The following is a 20,173-nucleotide window of genomic DNA, read 5'->3' as shown; positions in this document are numbered from 1 at the left end:
AGTCAGATGACTGACCTCAAAGAAGACTTAGGGAACCCCTCACGAAGAAAATGCTAATCATATTACTAATAATTGCCAACATTTACTCACTGTTTCTTATGTGCTAAGAAATATGCCATTTACTATTTAATACTGACAAAAACTTGGCACATATTTCTACTGTGATTCTAGTTTTGCCAAAGAGGAAAATGAGGCATAGTAGCTTAACTAATTAGCTCAAGATGACACTAAATGGGCTTTGGAGTTATTCAGGTCCTGCCCTTGAGAAACTTTTGCTTCATAAGTTTCTCTCAGAGTCATCCAAGAAATCATATATGTGCAGTAAACTGGTAGTATGTGCCACGACAGAAGTGAACATAGGGCTTAGTGGAACACCCAGAGGGAGAATGGGACACTGCTTTTCTAAGGCACTTACAAATTCCTTAAGGGTAGGGGCTGCTTCACCCTTAAACTTCCTGGGATTTCTCCATAATGTCTAGATCAGGGTTGGTCATGTGGTAACTCTTCGGCAGAACTCATTCTACTTTCTGCCCACTGTTCTTCTTGAACACATATTGACAAAGAGGGCATTTTAGAGTGAATTCTTATAGAGCATAAAAAAAGGGGGAGAGGCAAGAATAGAATAGCAATATGCTGTTCTATTATCTAATTACATATTAGGTATCATATTATCCAATAGGATAATAAAGGTATAACGATAGAGTGTTCTGAGAAGAGAGTAAGAAGGTGATTTGGTATTTTCTGTGCTAGAAAATTCTTTCCAAAAGAGGTAAAGTGTATTTATTATTTTAAGCTTCATTGAGGTATAATGACATAGAAAACATATATGTAATTTATACATTTTGATGAATTTGGACATAGGCATACACCTGTGATATCACTACAACAATCATAGCTCTAACCATATCTATCACCTCCAAAAATTTCCTGTATTCTTTTGTGTGTTTCTTTTAAAAGAACATCTCCCATGAGCTCTATCCTATTTTTAAAATGTGCAACAGAAGGTAAAGTTTAAATGAGATCTTAAATAATGACCTAAAATTTGTCAGAAGTGAGAAAGTGGCGTTCCAAAACACAAGTCAGCATATCCAGTGGTTTCCAAATTAAATGAATAAGTGAATTGTCTAGAGGACTTGTTACAAAATAAAATCTTAATCTCTAAGCCTAAGGGTTTTGATTCAAGTTATCTGGAGTTTGGCTGGGAGCCTGAGTTTTTAACAAGTCACCCAAGTCTCTATAAGTAGTTCATTAGCAAGCTATTTTGGAACATGCATTATATACATGTTTGTTTATGAAAGAGCAAACATAATAAAGAACAGGTAAGCATTTCTGTGAAGTTGTTGAGGGGGTTGATTAGAGAGAAGTATGGGAGATGTGGCAGAGGATATAGGTGGGTTCTAGATTGTAGAGAGCTTGCTTGTAATATATATTTTTATTCATTTATTTATTTATTTGTTTATAAATAAGATAAGGTATCACTATGTCACCCAGGCTGGTCTTGAGCTCCTGGGCTCAAACCATCCTCCCACTTCAACCTTCCAAAGTCCTGGGATTACAGGCATGAGCCACCGTGCCTAGCCTCCCTATGTTGTAGACACTGAGGGGCCAGTAGTTTTCTCACGCAGAGGAGTATTGTAATCAGATAGGATTTTTAGGAAGACAGGTCTGGTTGGATTTTGTAGCATTATTAGATCTTGAACACCTGAGGACAAAGAGAATGTAGAAGAGAACATTACTATAATAGTCTCATGAGAGGAGAGCCTTATTTAGGCAGTGAAAGTGAAGAGAAAGGCACACATTTGGGAGATCATTCTAAGATAGAAGGGACAGGCTCATTATCAATTATCTTAATATATTTTTCTTTGATAGTTCCAATGTTATTTTTGTCATTACTTCAGACTTGACATAAAATATTTCTTTATTGGAAAAAAAAAACCTTTTATACCCTAATAAGTCAAGAAAATCAAAGAAACGCTGACATTGCTTCCTTTGGGTTTAAATTTGTTTATCCAAAAATAGGCTACAAGAATATCATTCAGAAAATAGCAGAATTGGATGTGGACATGAATTTCCTTCAATACTTTGAAGGATAATCAGATAAATCCCCAGGAATGAAATGATCTAAGGCTAGGGAGGGCAAGCAGAGAAGTTCCTAGTATTCATGGCAAATTTCAAATTTTAATTTCTACCATATATTTTCCACTCTTTCATCTAGACATTTTGCTTGTTAAGGTTAATACTTCATTGGTTCTACGTTTGAAAACATTGGCAGAAGAATTTTTTTGAGACTAAATAATAATAAATAACAATATGTAAGGTAGTGGGATCATGGAAGGATGAAGGAGTAGGGAGACTCACTGAATGCTTCAAACGAAAATATAATTCTACAGATACCTATTTTTACCAGTAATCCCACTACTGAAAATTTGTTGCAAGGATATAATTCAAAAGGAGGAAAAATGTGTGAAATCAAAGGCTTTGGGGCAGCATTATCTATTTAGGGTAAATCTATACAAAAGAAATGAAGGGGAAGAAGGAGGAAGAGGAGGAAGAAATATAATTAAATATTCCAAGCACAACTGATACTGTCATTGCAAAATTATAACTGAGACTGAAAGAGATCTGACCTAAATAACTCCATCTTGCTTCTAACCTCCAAGCTGTCCTTGTTCGTTCCTGGGCATAGGCTGAACTAACTTTGGGAGGAACTTCATTTGTAGTTTATAGTTTGAAACAAAGATGATAACAGCCCTTTCCCAAAACAAACCCCCTTCTTGCCTGGGGACTAGACTGCCTTTTTAGGGCTAACAAATTAATCAAAAGATTAGAAATTATGGTTTAGGAGTCATGCAGTTGGAGGCTACAAGATTCTGACCCTCCCCAAATTGCTCCTGAGGATGACATCACTGTAAATCCTAAGATCAGTGCTTGAGATATTTTTAGACCCTGCACTTGATGGATCAGCTGGCACCACCCAGATTGATAAGCTGGCTCATCTCATCTTGTGGACCCCATCCAGGAACTGACTCAATGCAAGAGGACAGCTGTGACTCCCTATGATTTCATCTCCGACCTGACCAATCAGCACTCCTGACTCACTGGTTCCCCCACCCCCAACCCACCAAATTATCTTTAAAAGCTCTGATCCCAAAATGCTCAGGGAGACTGTTTTGAGTAATAATAAAACTCTAGTTTACTGCACAGCCAGCTCTACATTAATTACTCTTTCTCTATTGTAATTCTCCTGCCTTGATAAATTGGCTCTGTCTAGGCATTGCACAAGGTGAACCCATTGGGCAGTTACAAATTAGGATGATTAAATAAGTTGTGGTAAATAATTAATAACATAATACATTTAATTTTTGCACCAAAATCATAACTGATGAGAGAAAGATAATTTTGTTTTTCAGATATTTTATATCAGCAGTTGGTCAAGTATGGCTCATGGGCCAAATCTAACCCACTGCCTGTTTTTATAAATAAATTTTTATTGGAACATAGCCATGTTTAACCCTGTACATGTTTCAACTTACCACTGTAGAGTTGAGTAGCTACACAAAGACAATATGGCCTGAGAAGCCTAACATATTAATTATGTGGCCCTGTTCTGTGGTGGGCAGGCCTGTGCAAACCTACCCACAAAGCCCAAGGAAGCTGAAAGGCTGAGGAAAGAGGCTGACAAATCCAGTTTCTTAGAAAGAAATAGTTCACAGGGACTTATGAACAGAAGCCATATCTTGCTCAGGTAGCCACAGAAGAGATAGTGGATCCCCATGCCACTACCTCCCATGCCATAGGGAAGGAATGTGTAGGATGATTCAAGTTGACTGTCAGGGAAAGGCAAGAATGCTGTATGAATCTGCCTAAGGAAAGGATTTAGGATTTATGGTCAAGGTTGTTTTGACCTGAGGGCAGGATTTACAGTAAGTACATGTTCTTACACAAAGAACAGTAGATAAAAGATAAATCTAATAGGCATTCCAGGAACTGAGGTTAATCAGAAGTCCACATGGCGGAGTAGCATCCAAGATGGAGCTGCTTTAGCCTCAATAGGCCCTTTATAGAAGAAATTTCCTAGGCCGGGCGCGGTGGCTCACGCCTGTAATCCCAGCACGTTGGGCCGAGGCAGGCAGATCACGAGGTCAGGAGATCGAGACCATCCTGGCTAACATGCTGAAACCCTGTCTCTACTAAAAAAATACAAAAAAAATTAGCCGGGCATGGTGATGGGCACCTGTAGTCCCAGGTACTTGGGAGGCTGAGGCAGGAGAATGGCATAAACCCGGGAGGCATAGCTTGCAGTGAGCTCCACCACTGCATTCCATTCACTGCGCCATTCCATTCGCTGAGCCATTGCAGTGAGATCGTGCCACTGCATTCCAGCCTGGGTGAAAGAGTGAGATTCTGTCTCAAAGAAAAAAAAAAAAAAAGAAGAAGAAGAAGTTTCCTGACCTCTGCTTTAGACAAGAGTGGGAACAATATTTCTTAAATTTGTTTGCTATGAGCTTGCATATCAGAGAGTGTCATCCCAGAGGAAAGACATGAAACACACAAGTTCGAACTTGGGCTCTGCCACTTTTTAGCGCATGACCCTGGGGATAGTATTTTACTATCAGGATCTCAGTTTTCTTGTCTGTAAAATAAGGATCACTCCTTCCTTGGAGTGCTGCTAAAGAGATCAGAGGTCTTGTTTGTAGCACACATAGTTCAATGGCTTGGACATAGACAGGACTCAGGCCTGAATACCACTGGGACTGAGAGGTCAGGAATACTGGGCTCAAATTCCAGCTCAACAACTCAATTAACTCTGTGACCTTGAAGAAGTTACTTGTCTCTCCTAATTACTCAATCCACTTATAATGTAAAATGAAGACGATGATGAGATGCTATCAGGGGTTCAGAGTTTAATGAGAAAATGTTTGTAAAAGGTTGAGCACAGTGCCTGTGTTACCCTGTGGTGCAGGGTAGCAATACTCTACAAAATGTAGCTAATATCCTGTCCCCCCTCATATTCCATTTCTATCCCATCATGTAGGTATGACCATGTCACTACTTGGCTTAAATTAATGTGCCTTCATTACCTTCATGGTGAAGACTGAACTCCTTAATAAGGCCACCCATGTCTGGTTCCTGCTACCCTCTGCAGGTTTTTCTCGCCACATTTCCCCTGTACCACCACTTTCCTACTCCCCACAAAAAAACACTTAACATAGTACATAACAAATAATACATAACAAATAATAACTATTTGCAGTAACTATTTTAATTTTTTAAATGAACAAATGTTATGTTTTGAAATTTAAAACAAATACATTTTTTTTTAAAAAATGCCTTTTGTAAAATTTTATTTTTATAGATTTAAGAGTACAAGTGCAGGTGTGTTACATAGATATATTGCATAGTGGCAAAGACTGGACTTTCAGCATACCCCTCACCCAAATAGCGTAAGCACTATTATGGTGTTTGCAATGTGCTATTCTAAGAGCTACATAATTCTCATTTATTTAATCTTTACAGTCGCCTTTTGGGGTAATTATACCTATTAGACTTATCTTGCTTGAGAAAACTGAGGCACAAAGAAGTTGAGTGACTTAGTCAAATTTAAATAGGAGACAAGTAACACACCTAGATTTAAAATTCAGGCAGCTCTGCTCAAAGCCTATGCTGTTAAATATATTCCTAAATTTTCTCTTATAACATAAACAGAACTGAAATACGAGTTAACAGAATAATTGAGAAGACTGATAATTCCAAGTGGGTTGAAGATGCAGACTAACTGAAACCCTCATACATTTCTGGTGGGAGTGTAAATTGGTACAATTACTTTGAAACCTCTCTTTAGTGGCATCTTCTGACCCTAAGTATATGAGTGCCTTATGACTTAGCAATTTCATGCTTAGGCATAGTCTCAAGAAAAAGAAATGCATATGTCAACTAAAAGAAATGATTATAAACATGTTTATAATGTCACTTTTTATAATAGTCCTTAAATGGAAAGAATCTAAACAAATAGTTAAAAGGATAAAAAAATTGTAGCGTGTACATATAATGACATACTACATCAATGTAAATAAATAAACTACTGCTATTGTTACAGGTAATTAGACAGGCATAAATGGGGCAGGAGAGGGCTCTTCTCTCTCCATGCACCAGGAAAGTCAGGTGATGGTTCAACAATTATCACACTGCCTCTCTAAAAATTATACTTTGACAGCCCACCCAGGGCTCCAGGGAGAGGCCTTTCATGATGATCCACAGCTATTAACATTAAAGTGTTCATTGAATACAGGTGTCAGGAAGAAGAAACTTCCTGAGCTTATGCATTAAGAGATAAAATGGCGAAGTATAACCTTCCTGGTGCGATCCACCAGAAAAGGGAAGAAAGCCTCAGATGGGCATGCATACAACTTCCTAAACATACTGCGCATGCTTAATTCCCAAGAGTAAGAAGGGCACTGTGCATGTGGGAAGCCCAACCTAAGGGAAGAATCATGAGAAAAAGTAAGCCTATAAAGTCCTAGGGTCAAGGTTACACACTCTTTGACCTTCAGGCGCCCTCTCGGATTTTTTTCCAAATGAATTTTTCTTTCTTTCCTGTTCTAAACCCTTTCAAATAAACTTTCACTCCTGCTCTGAAACTTGCCTTGATCTCTTTTTCTGCTTTATGCCCCTCAGTTGAATTCTTTCTTCTGAGGAGGCAAGAACTGAAGTTGCTGCAGACCCATACGGATTTGCCACTGGTAACTTGGGGTAACTCAGATCCCTTCCACTACTAACACTATACACAATAATAACATAGGTTATTGTCCCAGACATATACTGAGCAAAATAAGCCAAACACAAAGAATGCATTCTATGTGACTCCACTTACATAAATTTCAGACACAGGCAATATTAACTTACGTTGGTAGAAGTTGAAAAGTGGTTATCTGGGTGTGTCTTTATGTGTGTGGTGGGAATGGTATGACTGACAGGTTGCACAAGGGAGATGACTTCCTTGAGTCCAGGAAATCTTCTTTTTCTTGAACTGAGAAATGATTGCACAGGTGTAGACACAAATAAAATTTCATCAAGCTGTGTTCTTAAAATGTGGGCACATTAGGGTATATATCCTATTTCAATAAACAAGAAAACATACAAACAAAAACAGAATAAGTAAATTACTATGCTTTAGTGTATTAGTCCGTTTTTACGTTGCTGATAAAGACATATCTGAGACAGAGCAATTTACACAAAAAAAGAGGTTTAACGGACTTACAGTTCCACATGGCTGGGAAGCCTCACATTCATGGTGGAAAGCAAGCAGAAGCAAGTAACATCTTACGTGGATAGCCGTAGGCAGAAAGAGAGCGCTTGTCTAGGGAAACTCGTTTTTAAAACCATCAGATCTCCTGAGACTTATTCACTATCATGAGAACAGCATGGGAAAGAACCACCCCCATGATTTAATCATCTCGCACTGGGTCCCTCCCACAACATGTGGGAATTATGGGAGCTACAAGATGAGATTTGGGTGGGGACATAGAGCCAAACCATATCATTCTGTCCCAGTCCCACCCAAATCTCATGTCTTCACATTTCAAAACAAATCATGCCTTTCCAACCGTCCCCCAAAGTCTTAACTCATTTCAGCATTAACTCAAATGTGCACAGGCCACAGTCCCATCTGAGACAAGGCAAGTCCCTTCTGCCTATAAGCCTATAAAATCAAAAGCAAGTTAAGTTACTTCCTAGATACAATGGGGGTACAGGCACTGGGTAAATACAGCCATTCCAAATGGGAGAAATTGGCCAAAACAAAGGGGCTACAGTCTCCATGCAAGTCCAAAATCCAGTAGGGCAGTCAAATCTTAAAGCTCCAAAATGATCTCCTTTGGCTCCATGTCTCACATCCAGCTCACACTGATGCAAGAGGTATGTTTCCATGGTTTTGGACAGCTCCACCTTGTGGTTCTACAGGGTACAGCCTCCCTCCTGGCTGCTTTCACCGGCTGCAGTTGAGTGTCTGTGGCTTTTCCTGGCACATGGTGCAAGCTTTCAGCGGATCTACCATTCTGGGATTTGAAGGATGGTGGCTCTCTTCTCACAGCTCCACTAGGTGATGCCCCAGTAGGGAATCTGTGTTGGGGCTCTGACCCCACATTTCTCTTCCACACTGCCCTATCAGAGTTTCTCCATAAGAGTCACACCCCTGGAGCAAACTTCTGCCTGGATATCCAGGTGTTTCCATACAACCTCTGAAATCTAGGTGGAGGTTCCCAAACCCTAATTCTTGACTTCTTTGCAGCCACAGGCTCAACACCATGTGGAAGCTGCCAAGGCTTGAGGCTTACACCATCTGAAGCCATAGCTTGATTCTAGGTTGTCCCCTTTCAGCCACGGCTGGAGCAGCTGGGATGCAAGGCATCAAGTTGCTAGGCTGCACACAGCACAGGGACCCTGGACCTGGCACACAAAACTATTTTTTCCTCCTAGGCCACCAGGCCTGTGATGGAAGGGGCTGTCATAAAGACCTGTGACATGCCTTGGAGATATTTTTTAATTGTCTTGAGAATTAACATTCTTGACAATTAACATTGGTTACTTATGCAAATTTTTGCAGCCAGCCTGAACTTCTCCTCAGAAAATGAGATTTTTCTTGTCTATCATGTTGTCAGGCTGCAAATTTTCCAAACTTTTATGTTCTGTTTCCCTTATAAAACTGAATGCTTTTAACACCACCCAAGTCACCTCTTGAATGCTTTGCTGCGTAGAAATTTCTTCTCTAATACCCTAAATCATCTCTCTCAAGTTTAAAGTTCCACAGATTTCTAGGGCAGGGGCAAAATGCCACCAGTCTCTTTGCTAAAACATAACAAGAGTCACCTTTGCTCCAGTTCCCAACAAGATCCTCATTTCCATCTGAGACCACTTCAGCCTGGAATTTATTGTTCATATCTCTATCAGCAGTTTGGGCAAAGCCATTCAACAAGTCTCTAGGGAATTCCAAACTTCCCCACATTTCCTGTCTTGTTCTGAGCCCTCCAAACTGTTCCAACCTCTGCCTGTTACCCAGTTCCAAAGATGCTTCCACATTTTTAGGTATCTTTTCAGCAGCACTCCACTCTACTGTGTACCAATTTACTGTATTAGTCTACTTTCACACTGCTGATAAAGACATACCCAAGACTGGGCAATTTACAAAAAAAAGAAAGGTTTAATGGACTTACAGTTCCACATGGCAGGGGAGGCCTCATAATCATGGCAGAAGGCATGGAGGAACAAGTCACATCTTACATGGATGGTGGCAGGCAAACAGAGAGTTTGTGCGGGGAAACTCTCATTTTTAAAACCATCAGATCTCATGAGACTTATTCCCTGTCATGAGAACAGCATAAGAAATACCCACCTCCATGATCCAAATATCTCCCACCAGGCCCCTCCCACAACATGTGGGACTTATGGGAGCCACAAGATGAGATTTGGGTGGGGACGCAGCAGAGAACCACATCACTTAGTAAACTGGAGACTTGTGAAATTTAAATCAACAAGAAGAAATTATCCTCTCTGTCAGTCTCTCTCTCTCTCACACACACACACACACACATTTTCCCCCAAATAATCCATGTTTTTTACTGTTCTAGAAGCTATATTTAGAGTATCAAAATATTAAATAGTGAACTTCTCTAGTAGAGGAACATAGTTGCCCTTGAATTCTCAAATAGAATATCAAAATCCGTCTTCTTCCTGAAATAGTTAAGTGAGTAGATTTCTCCCATTGTGGCAGTTGGAGCCAATAAGGCAATTTTGATTGGCCCAAGGGCAATGGGATTGTAAAAAGCATCCAAGGATAGTGTTTCATGATACGCCCCAAGCCACAAGCTCCTGCACTAAATCAATAAAAATAATCCACAGATTTTTGGACTTAGTTTAAGAAAGTAGAATTTCTATGAATCTCCTAGACAGATACAAGGAACAGCTTGATTCTGGGTTTAGGAACATCTTGCAGACAACAATTCCCATTGTTCAGAGTTATTCTGGCTGAAGAGCAAATAGCTTCACAGTTTGACAGAATGCAGGTAGCTATATATTCACTTTGCATTTGAGAGAACCTCAAGATTTGTTTCCTTATGAGGAAAATTCAGATCATAAAGCAACTAAGAGCCAATAATTTTTTAGTTTTGCTGGTTTGCATCAGTTGACTGGGGAGAGAGCTGGAATTTTATCTGGTGACTTAAACATTACACATCTCTCTTACTGCCTTTGAATACAGAATGTCTCAAAATTGGATTTTAGCAAAACTACACATATAATGCCCAGTTTCAGATCCATCAAATCTTTATGGAGAATTTACTATGCACCTTGAAATGTGCATGTATTAGTCTGTTCTCATGCTGCTATGAAGAAATACCCAAGTCTGGGTAATTTATGAGGAAAAGACGTTTAATTGACTTGCAGTTCTGCATAGCTGGGGAGGCCTCAGGAAACTTACAATTATGGCTGAAGGCACCTCTTCACAAGGTGGCAGGAGAGAGAATGAGAGCCAAGCAAAGTGGGGAAAGCCTCTTATAAAGCCATCACCCACATGATTAAATTACCTTCCACTGGGTTCCTCCCACAACATGTGGGCATTGTGGGAACTACAATTCAAGATGAGAATTGGGTGGGGATACCATTTTGTAGATAAGAAACTGAGTTAGCTAAGTTCCCATAATACTCTATCCTGATGGAGACAGAATTTGCATTAAGATTTTCTGATCTTAGGAAAAATGAAGTTTCTACTTAACAACTACTTGCTTAAAGTAAAATAATAACGTGAGGACTAGTCATATTTCTGCTGTTAACTAGGTATATGACCTTGGGATAATAACTTCACTGCTTTAACTTTAGTCCCTTGATCTGAAGAATAAATCAGTAGCCTAGTATCCCCAAAATGTTGTGGTTTTGTATCTACCATGTTTAGCTCTGAAAATGTGTCCCATCTTATTTCATGACATGGCACAAGGACCTCATTAAAAACAAAGACAGTTTTATTTGAACGAGAAATCTGTTGGGAAATTGTAAATTAAATCACTCAATCTATTCTTCTCCCTAATAAGATTATTTAGCAGTGCCCACTCTCACAGAGAGGGACTTGTGGTGAAAGGCTAGGTTGTATAAACAAGGCCAGACTTTTCAAATTCAGCATAATTAAAAGGAATAATGTACTAAATGACCTGAGAATGTTTAGACAGGAAAAAAAATGTAAATGTTTTAAAGAAGTGAGCAAATGAACATTCTAATGGAAAAAGTAGAGATTTTTGTTATATAATGCGGAAGTGAAAAGAGGGAGTTTTGAGCTTATACTGGCTCATAGTGTCATAAAGTGATTTTCAGAAGGATCTCAGATGTCTGTGCTTTGCTATGGAATTGTGAAGGTGATAGCCACTCAAATGAGCAGATCAATGTCCTTGCATATTTCTAAGTGGGAGAATTCTTCTTTATTCTCTCTAAAACCTTACAGATATGGGTTTCATCTACCTGAAATATACTATTAGAATAGTAACACAGGATTCCAGAAAGAACTAAAACAAAACAAACAAATAAACAAACAAAAATCGCAACTCCTTGCTATTTGGTAAAGCCAGAAATGATATGTTCTTATCCCATCTAGTTTAAGATTAGACATGATAATACGCGAATTGGCCTTTTAATATTTTAGTTCAATGGAAAACATACTGATTGAGCATATATTGTATGTATATGTTCATACATACAGTATGATTTGGAGGATACAAGTTTCTAGCTATAAGAATGCACTTCTATTAGGACTGAAATTATAATGAAATAAATCTCAAAAGCGTTATGATTGTATCTTATAAATACCATAAAAGAGGAGAAATTATTATAGCCTTTGAGAGTCATGGAAGACTCCCTGGAAGCATTGACTCATGAGAAGAATATTTAAAGAGTTATCCAGGTAAAGGAGTTTGAAAGGACACTCCTCAAAGATGGCATGCAAGGGAATTATCCATGACATGGAGAATTTAAGTACCTCAATTAAGCAATTGAAATGAAGTACTTGCCATAGTGACCTGGGTACCTTCTCTGGTGCCATCAATCCTCCTATTAGGGCAGCTCATAATTCTGTTATCTTCCAGTCCAGTCCCCGGAAACTTCAGTCTATTTCTGTGCTCAATTGACAATTTTTTTCAAAGATTTTTTTGGGTCACCAATGTATTATTATGCATAAAGCACATGGCAGTCATTCCAAGAAAGTAAACAAAACAAAGTGATATAAATACCAGTGTTAATGAATTCACCTTATGCAATTATGTTTCGCTGTTGAAGAAAGGGTGAGGCTTTGTAGCCACCCCTCAAACAGTTATTGGATGTGGGCTTAACTTTTTGGGTAAAACATTTTTTTTTTCAGTAGAGGACAATTTCCAGAAAGGGACTCATTTATGAGCCCTCCTCAGTCAACACAGGTGGTCTTTGGAGGAAAAAGCACCTCAGTCTGGAAAGGGAATCTGGGCAGTGCAACACAGGACTTCCTACAACTCTCATATTCCTTAGCCCTATTGAACCATTTAAAGATGCAAGTATATAATCCTAATAGCATTTCAACACTTGCTGAAATTATTACATTTATTCTAGGAATGATGCAACAATGTCTCCTAAAACACCAAGGAAAGTGATGGGGAGACCACAAATTATATTATATATCTATTAGGTAATATTTCACACCCTCAAGGACAGAGACTAATGAAGGAAGAAGAGAACTATTTCACCCCTACAACACATAGGAACATCAGCCAAATGTAAACTGGTGGATCACGTCATTTTACAGTGAAAATAGCCCCTGATGTAGGGGGTCCATCAATGTAGGAGATACAAAATTATATCAGGAGATCTTGAGTTCCAATATCCCTTGACCACCATTCCCTCTCAATCCTCTGACCTTGAACATTTCTCTTCTAGTTATATTGAAAAGTGTCCCATATACCTTACCTAATTTAGTCCTCACAACAGCTTTATGAGTTTGGTACTCTCCTTCTCATTTTACAATTTTGTTCTCTAGGGTGCTATTTAGTGCCTGAAGAAATAATCCACTAAAGGTGTCTTACCTCACTAAACTACTAGTTAGCTTTCCAACAAATAGTCAAAACACTCCATGTACCCAAAGATGAATTCAGTCATCAGGCAAGCTACAGAGAATAAATAGAACTATAATTCTAAAACTTCATTATTGGGATTTAAAATAGCACTACTTTTCTTTAATTCCAGCAAAGCCTTTAAACTGATCAGGAAGCAGCAGAAATAAGAATGGATGGGAGTGATGGATACTGAATTTAAAATTTTACTGCTAAAGAAAACCCTGAGGTTAGAGGTGAGATTATATAAATGCCAACTATTAAAAAATAATTGGTCTATGGCACACAAGACTAAGAATGGACATTGAAGGGCAACAGTGTAAGAAGCTTAGCTTTCCATCACAGTATCCTCTACCTCTCTATGAACTTCAGCTGATAAGTAGAACCACTGCATTTCTGGTTGTAAACTGGTGAGAGGATGCTTAGATTATTCAATGACATTTGGCATCTCTTAATATATGAGAATCAAGTCGACACAAACTAGAACTCTTGATGAATTCAACTGGTAGAATATTTTATTATTAGAGAAGTTGGTGACTTGGTGTAATAAAAATTATACAGTCTTTAGAGTCCAGCCTTTGGGACATGCTTAATTTCTCTTAGCCTGAGCTTTCCTGAGAGTAAGGGAAGGATGGGGAGCAGAGGCCATCCATGTTGCTGAAATACAGGGATAACTAAATGAAGTGATGCATGACCACAGTAAATGTTCTGTTGTTTTTCTTTTTCTTTTTCATGATGAACTTGTGCTCAAGGTTTGCTAAAGATAATGACAGATTAATTGTGAACAGGCTGATGTATTAAGTAGGTAGGACAAAGCAGTAAGTGTATGTAAAAACATCCTGTTAGTCATCCAGAACTATATTTTCAAATAACTTCCCCCAGAAAATTGAAAAATATCAATAGTTAAATTTGTATCACTTTTATAAGGTTGAGGTTGAGAGAAAAGTCAAATTTCATTGGAGAAGATAATATATATGTATATAAACTGCCTAGTGCAGAGCTAGTGAAATTGTAGTGTTCAGTAAATAGAAAGTCTTATTATTTTTATGTATGTGCTTGATTTTCTCCAGCTCAGTGGCTTCTGGATATTTGAAGTACCCAGGACATTTGTTCCTGACTACTTCTTATTGGCACAATATAACTCCCAGCTCTCTTATTTCTGAACATTTTGGTTCTCCATCTTAATTAATGCTTCCTATCTATACCCCGTTGAACAATGATTCCTTAACTTAATATTTAATTCAATCGTCCCTTCTGAGTATTATTCCTGGCTTCTGCTATCACTTCACAACTGACATACTTCATACAAGGTGACCCACACTATGCCCTTCTATAATTTCACAGGATCATCTCTGACATTGTCAGCTCCCAGCTAGCCACTAACCTAATGTGGAAAGTATATTTAACCTTTGATGCTCCTTAGAAGAAAGCACATTATCCTACATGTAGAAGAAGAAAAGAGAAGCAATTGTTTACCAAGCACTCTACATTCAGTGTGATAGGCACACGGTAGATTCTATTATATTGGTGAATTGCTTCCAATTCTTTACACCACACATATACTAAAAGAGTATATCCAAGTTTCCTGCTATGTGACTTTCTAGAACTTTCTACCAGAGTTGGTAGAATATATTCTCCACTTCACTGATGAGGGACTTGGTCAACAGGCTACTTTGGCCAGTGAGATGTTAGCAGTTGTGGCATAGTCAGATGTTTTAAGTGCATTTTTGCGGCTAAACTCAGCCTCTTGCACTTATTCCTTTATAATGGAACAATCATTCTTAGGAACTGCTTGTGCTATGAGAATGATGAGGTGACATGAACTACAGCTTGCTTTATAGTTGGGCTGAAGAAGCTTAGAAAATGTTCTAAGTCCACATGACTGGTCATTTGTACCATCATGAGAAGAGTGTTATCATCTAAATTCTATTTTCAGATAGAAAACAAATACTTCAATTAGAAACAGTTATTTTTTAAACTAATGTATTATATTCGTATTAGCCCATTCTCACACTGCTATAAGGACATACCCGAGACTGGGTAATTTATAAAGGAAAGAGGTTTAATTGACTCACAGTTCCACAGGGCTGGGGAGGCCTCAGGAAACTTACAGTCATAGTGGAAAGGGAAGCAAACACGTCCTTCTTCACAAGGTGGCAGGAGAGAGAAGAATGAGAGCCAAGCAAAGGGAGAAGCCCCTTATAAAACCATCAGATCTTGTGACAACTGATGAACCCCTCCCTGGTGGGGACCTGACACGTGGGAATTATGGGAATAGCAATTCAAGATGAGATATTGGTGAGGACATAGCCAAACCGTATCAATATTCAATTAGAAACTGATTTAAAAAGAACATATAATAACATATAACTTCTGAATGCTGATGATATGCTTCACAGGCATTATCTTACTCTTTAGAACTATGTTACAGGAGGTACAATAATTATCCCCATTTTTAAAAAACATTGCATATAGCTCTATTTTGTTCCTTTTTTTTTGTTTTGGTAGTAAGTTTCTCTTTATGGATAGTGAAACTCTTAGTTTTTAGGGCTTCCATAACCAATTATAAATGAGTGGCTGAAAACAACAGAAATTTATTCTCTCACAGTTTAGGAGGTCAGAAGTCCAAAACCAAGGTGTCAGCAGGGTTGGTTCCTTCTGGAAGCTCTCATGTTCCATGTCTCTCTCCTAGCTTCTGGTGGTTCCTGCAATTCTTGGTGTTCCTTGGCTTGTAGACTCATCATTCTAATCTGTACTTCCATCTTCACATGGCATTCTCTCTGTGTGTCTTCTCCTTTTATTTTTTTAAATGCCTTAATTAAAAAAAATTTATTCTTTTTTACATTTTTATATAATTATGTATTAAGTGATGAAAACCAAATAGCTTTATTCCTTGTATAATGTTATAAAATGAATAAAGTAGATTAACCATATCTATATTATTTGCATATCGGCTGCTTTTAGAAATATACCTACATTATGTATTCTGTTCATTAATAATGATTGCTATTTATCTTATTCCTCAAAGTTTATATTAACATATTATTTGAATTTTTTAACTTTTAAGTTTAGGGGTACATGTGCATGTTTGTTATATAGGTAAGCTTGTATCATGGGGGTTTGTTGTACAGATTATTTCATCACCCAGATATTAAGCTTAGTATCCATTTCTTTTCCTCCCATTCTTTACCCTCTTATAGGCCCCAGTGTGTGTTGTTCCCCTCTATGTGTCCATATGTCCTGTTAAACTACCAAAGACATTCTTCACAGAACTAGAAAAACTATTTTAAAATTAATATGGAACCAAAAAAGATCCCAAATAGCAAAGACAATCCTAAGCAAAAAAGAACAAAGCTGGAGGCATCACTCTACTTGACTTCCAACTAAACTACAGAGATACAATAACCAAAACAGCATAGTACTTGTACAAAAACAGACACATAGAACAATGGAACTGAATAGAGAACCCAGAAATAAGGCTGAATATCTACAACTATCTGATCTTTGACAAGGCTGACAAAATCAAGCAATGGAGAAAGGACTTTCTATTCAATAAACAGTACTGGGAGAACTGTCTAGCCATATGTAGAAGACTGAAACTGGACTCCATTCTTACACCATATACAAAAATCAACTCAAGATGGATTAAAGACTTAAATGTAAAACCCAAAACTATAAAAACCCTGGAAGAAAACCTAGGCAATATGATTCTGGACATAGGAATGGGCAAAGATTTATTGACAAAGATGCCAGAAGCAATTTCAATGAAAGTAAATATGTGTGTGTGTGTGTGTGTGTGTGTGTGTGTGTGTGTGTGTTTGAGACACAGTCTTACTTGCTCTGTTGCCCAGGCTGGAGTGCAGTGGCGTGATGTTGGCTTATGGCAACCTCTGCCTCCTGAGCTCAAGTGATTCTTCTGCCTAAGCCTCCTGACTAGCTGGGATTGCAGGTGTGCACCACCCTGCCAGGCTAATTTTTGTATTTTTGTATTTTTTATTTTTGTATTTTTGTATTTTTAGTAGAGATGGGGTTTCACCACTTTGGCCAGGCTGGTCTCAAACTCCTGACCTCAAGTGATCCACTTGCCTTGGCCTCCCAAAGTGCTAGGAGCACTTACAGGTGTGAGCTACTGCACCCAGCCAAAAGTAAAAATTGACAAATTGTATGTAATTAAACTTAAGAGCTTCTGCACAGCAAAAGAAACTATCAACAGATTGAACAAATGGGAGGAAAATTTTGCAAACTATTTTTGCATTTGACAAAGGTCTAATATTGAGCATCTATAAGGAATTATTTAAAAACCATTAAAAAGTGGGCAAGGGACATGAACAGACACTTCTCAAAAGAAGACATACATGTGACCAACAATCATTACGAAAAAAAGTTCACCATCACTACAAATCAAAACCACAATGAGATACCATCTCACACCAGTCAGAGTGGCTACTATTAAAAAGTCAAAAAATACTAGATGCTGGCGAGGTTGCAGAGAAAAGGGAATACTTATACACTGTTGGTGGGAGTGTAAATTAGTTCAAATATTATGGAAGACAGTTTAGTGATTCCTCAAAGTTCTAAAAATAGAACTACCATTTGACGACCCAGTAATCCCATTACTAGGTATATACCCTAAGGAATATGAGTCAGTTTATCATAAAGACACATGCACTCGTATGTTCATTGCTGCTCTCTTCACAATAGCAAAGATGTGGAATCAACAAAAATGGCCATCAATAATAGACTGGATAAAGAAAATGTAGTACATGTACCCCACGGAATACTATGCATCCATTTTTAATAGATGAATAACTTTAGTCTAGAAAGAATTCGTAACTTGTGCAAGGTCACAAAAGTGATGAGTTTATATTAAAATCCAAGTTAGACTTCAGTGCTTGAACTATTAAGCACTATGACTGTTTCCTACTCCATTTTAATTGTGAAAGAGAGAAAAGTGGAGGTAGTCTACCAAAAACTGAGTACAATGGGAAAATATGTGGCCAGCCAAGCTGAGTGCATCATTTTCAGCAAGGAAGATACAGGCAGGGGACAGTAGTAATAGAGGAGATGTTTCCAATAATGCATTAACACCCCAGAAAAAGAGTCAGCTGTAAACACCAGCAAAGTGCAGAGAGTATCACAACATTTCATGCCAATATTAGTCATGTGAGAATTCTGTTGCTCCTTCTATTTCTCCTACCCTCTTAGCCTCTCTTCAAACCCAGAGGTTCAGAAACCTGGGTTTTCAGAAAGTAACATGCAAAAATAAAGAACAAATAAATTATGGTGGCCTCTTTCTGCAGGAAGCTAGACTGCAGCAGGCCAGGAATGCGGAAGGGCATTACTAGAACCTTGATAGTTGTTTACAGTTTTTAGTATTTAGTGGATAGAACATGTTAATTGCTGAATGGAAGACCTTTGATTACATGAATTAATTTACCCAGGTTCAGAATAAGCACTATTGTTTTTTGATTATCTATCATGTATTCTGCATGTTAAAGTTAATGGCTACAGTAGATTATATGTTTCTTTCTGAAGGAAAGAACTATATGCTCTATTGACTTTCACATTCCCTATCCTGTCCAGATCCCTCACCTCCAGGCCCTCATCTACATAAAGTTATTCACCTGCCATATCAGCCACATTCAATTCTCAGTGCAGCCCTGACCTGACCAGGGAAAACAGTATATCAAGTAGATCTACTCAATATTGAAATCAAAATTATTTTTGATTATTGATTATATTAATTATTGATTGTATATATCAAACCCAGGTGACAGAGATGAATGAAATAAGACATAGTCTATGTTTTCAAGAAGTTCACACTCTTCTAGGGGAGAAAAATTGTAGGTGGAAACTACAAACCAGTATGTTCTAGATTATAAAAGATTATAGTCAAGCTATCAAAGGATCAGATGGAAAAAAGAGCCAACTCTGCCACAAGGCTCAATAAATTGTTTACAAAAGAGAATTTCTGAATCAAGTATTCAAGGTATTTGAACATTGGTAGCAATTGGACAAGAAGAATCTTCCAAAACAGAGAGAACAATATTTTTAAAGGGCAGAGGCATGTGTAATGTGATATATTCAAGGACCCAAATGTATGGCTGGGTCAGAGCATACATAAAGGAGTAGTGCAGGGCAAAGCTGGAAAGGCAGTCTGGCTCTCGAGTTCAGTGGCCTTGAATTGCTTGGGGAAAGATTAATTCAATGTTGATTCTTGCTCTTCAAGAAGGGGTTATCTCCACTCTTTATGAAAGCTGGAGAAAGCATACTCAGGCATTACTTCTATGTTCTCATCTTTGGACCTTATTAATGAGATGATGAGGCTATTATCAACATTTGGCAGGAAGGATTCGATTCTATCCTGTGCATTTGTCCCAGTATGTGCCTAGCATTATGAGTATCTTAACTCTTTTTTTATCTCTTTTTCTTTATTTCAGCTTTGAGTTAAAATAATAAGACTGGAAAGTAGAACAAACCATGCCATTTTCATGAGTCCAGATTTAGCAGTAATGAAATTAATACAGTCTTTGATTTCCATGTGGTTTTTCAGGTCTATTTCTTAAATTGGTTGGAACCAGTAAGAGAGGAGAAATGATTGACAAGATTTCTCCAGGAGTCCTCATAATGGTAGGTTTTAATTGTCCTTGTATGCAATGCAGAAACTTGGAAGAATTTTTAAATTGTGCTCAATCTGGTGAAATTTGTGAGCCTAAACAGATAATGAAAGAGGTTACGTGGAGGTGTTGAGTTTGGATTTTGAATGACCAGGGCATTTGTAGGTGGAAATGGATGGCCATTCTAGACAGAGAGGACCAATAAGAGAATACAAGTAGAAACAAGAAAGGTGGAAAGATGGGTGTTTGTAAGCAGTGCAATGGGAATTAATATAGTGTTGCTGGAGTATGAATGTAGATAGGGAAACAGAATAAAACTAAGCAGTAGATTTGTTTCCAGAAAGACACAGAAAAAGCGTAGAAAACTAGAGGCTTTGATGGGATGGGAGGGTAATGGGAAATAGTTGAAAGGTTTTATAAAAACAGTAACTTAATAATATTTGT

This window comes from Nomascus leucogenys, chromosome 16 (assembly GCF_006542625.1).
Source record: "Nomascus leucogenys isolate Asia chromosome 16, Asia_NLE_v1, whole genome shotgun sequence".
Taxonomy (NCBI): domain Eukaryota; kingdom Metazoa; phylum Chordata; class Mammalia; order Primates; family Hylobatidae; genus Nomascus; species Nomascus leucogenys.
The sequence above is the reverse complement of the archived record's forward strand: the minus strand, read 5'-3'. Positions refer to the sequence as shown.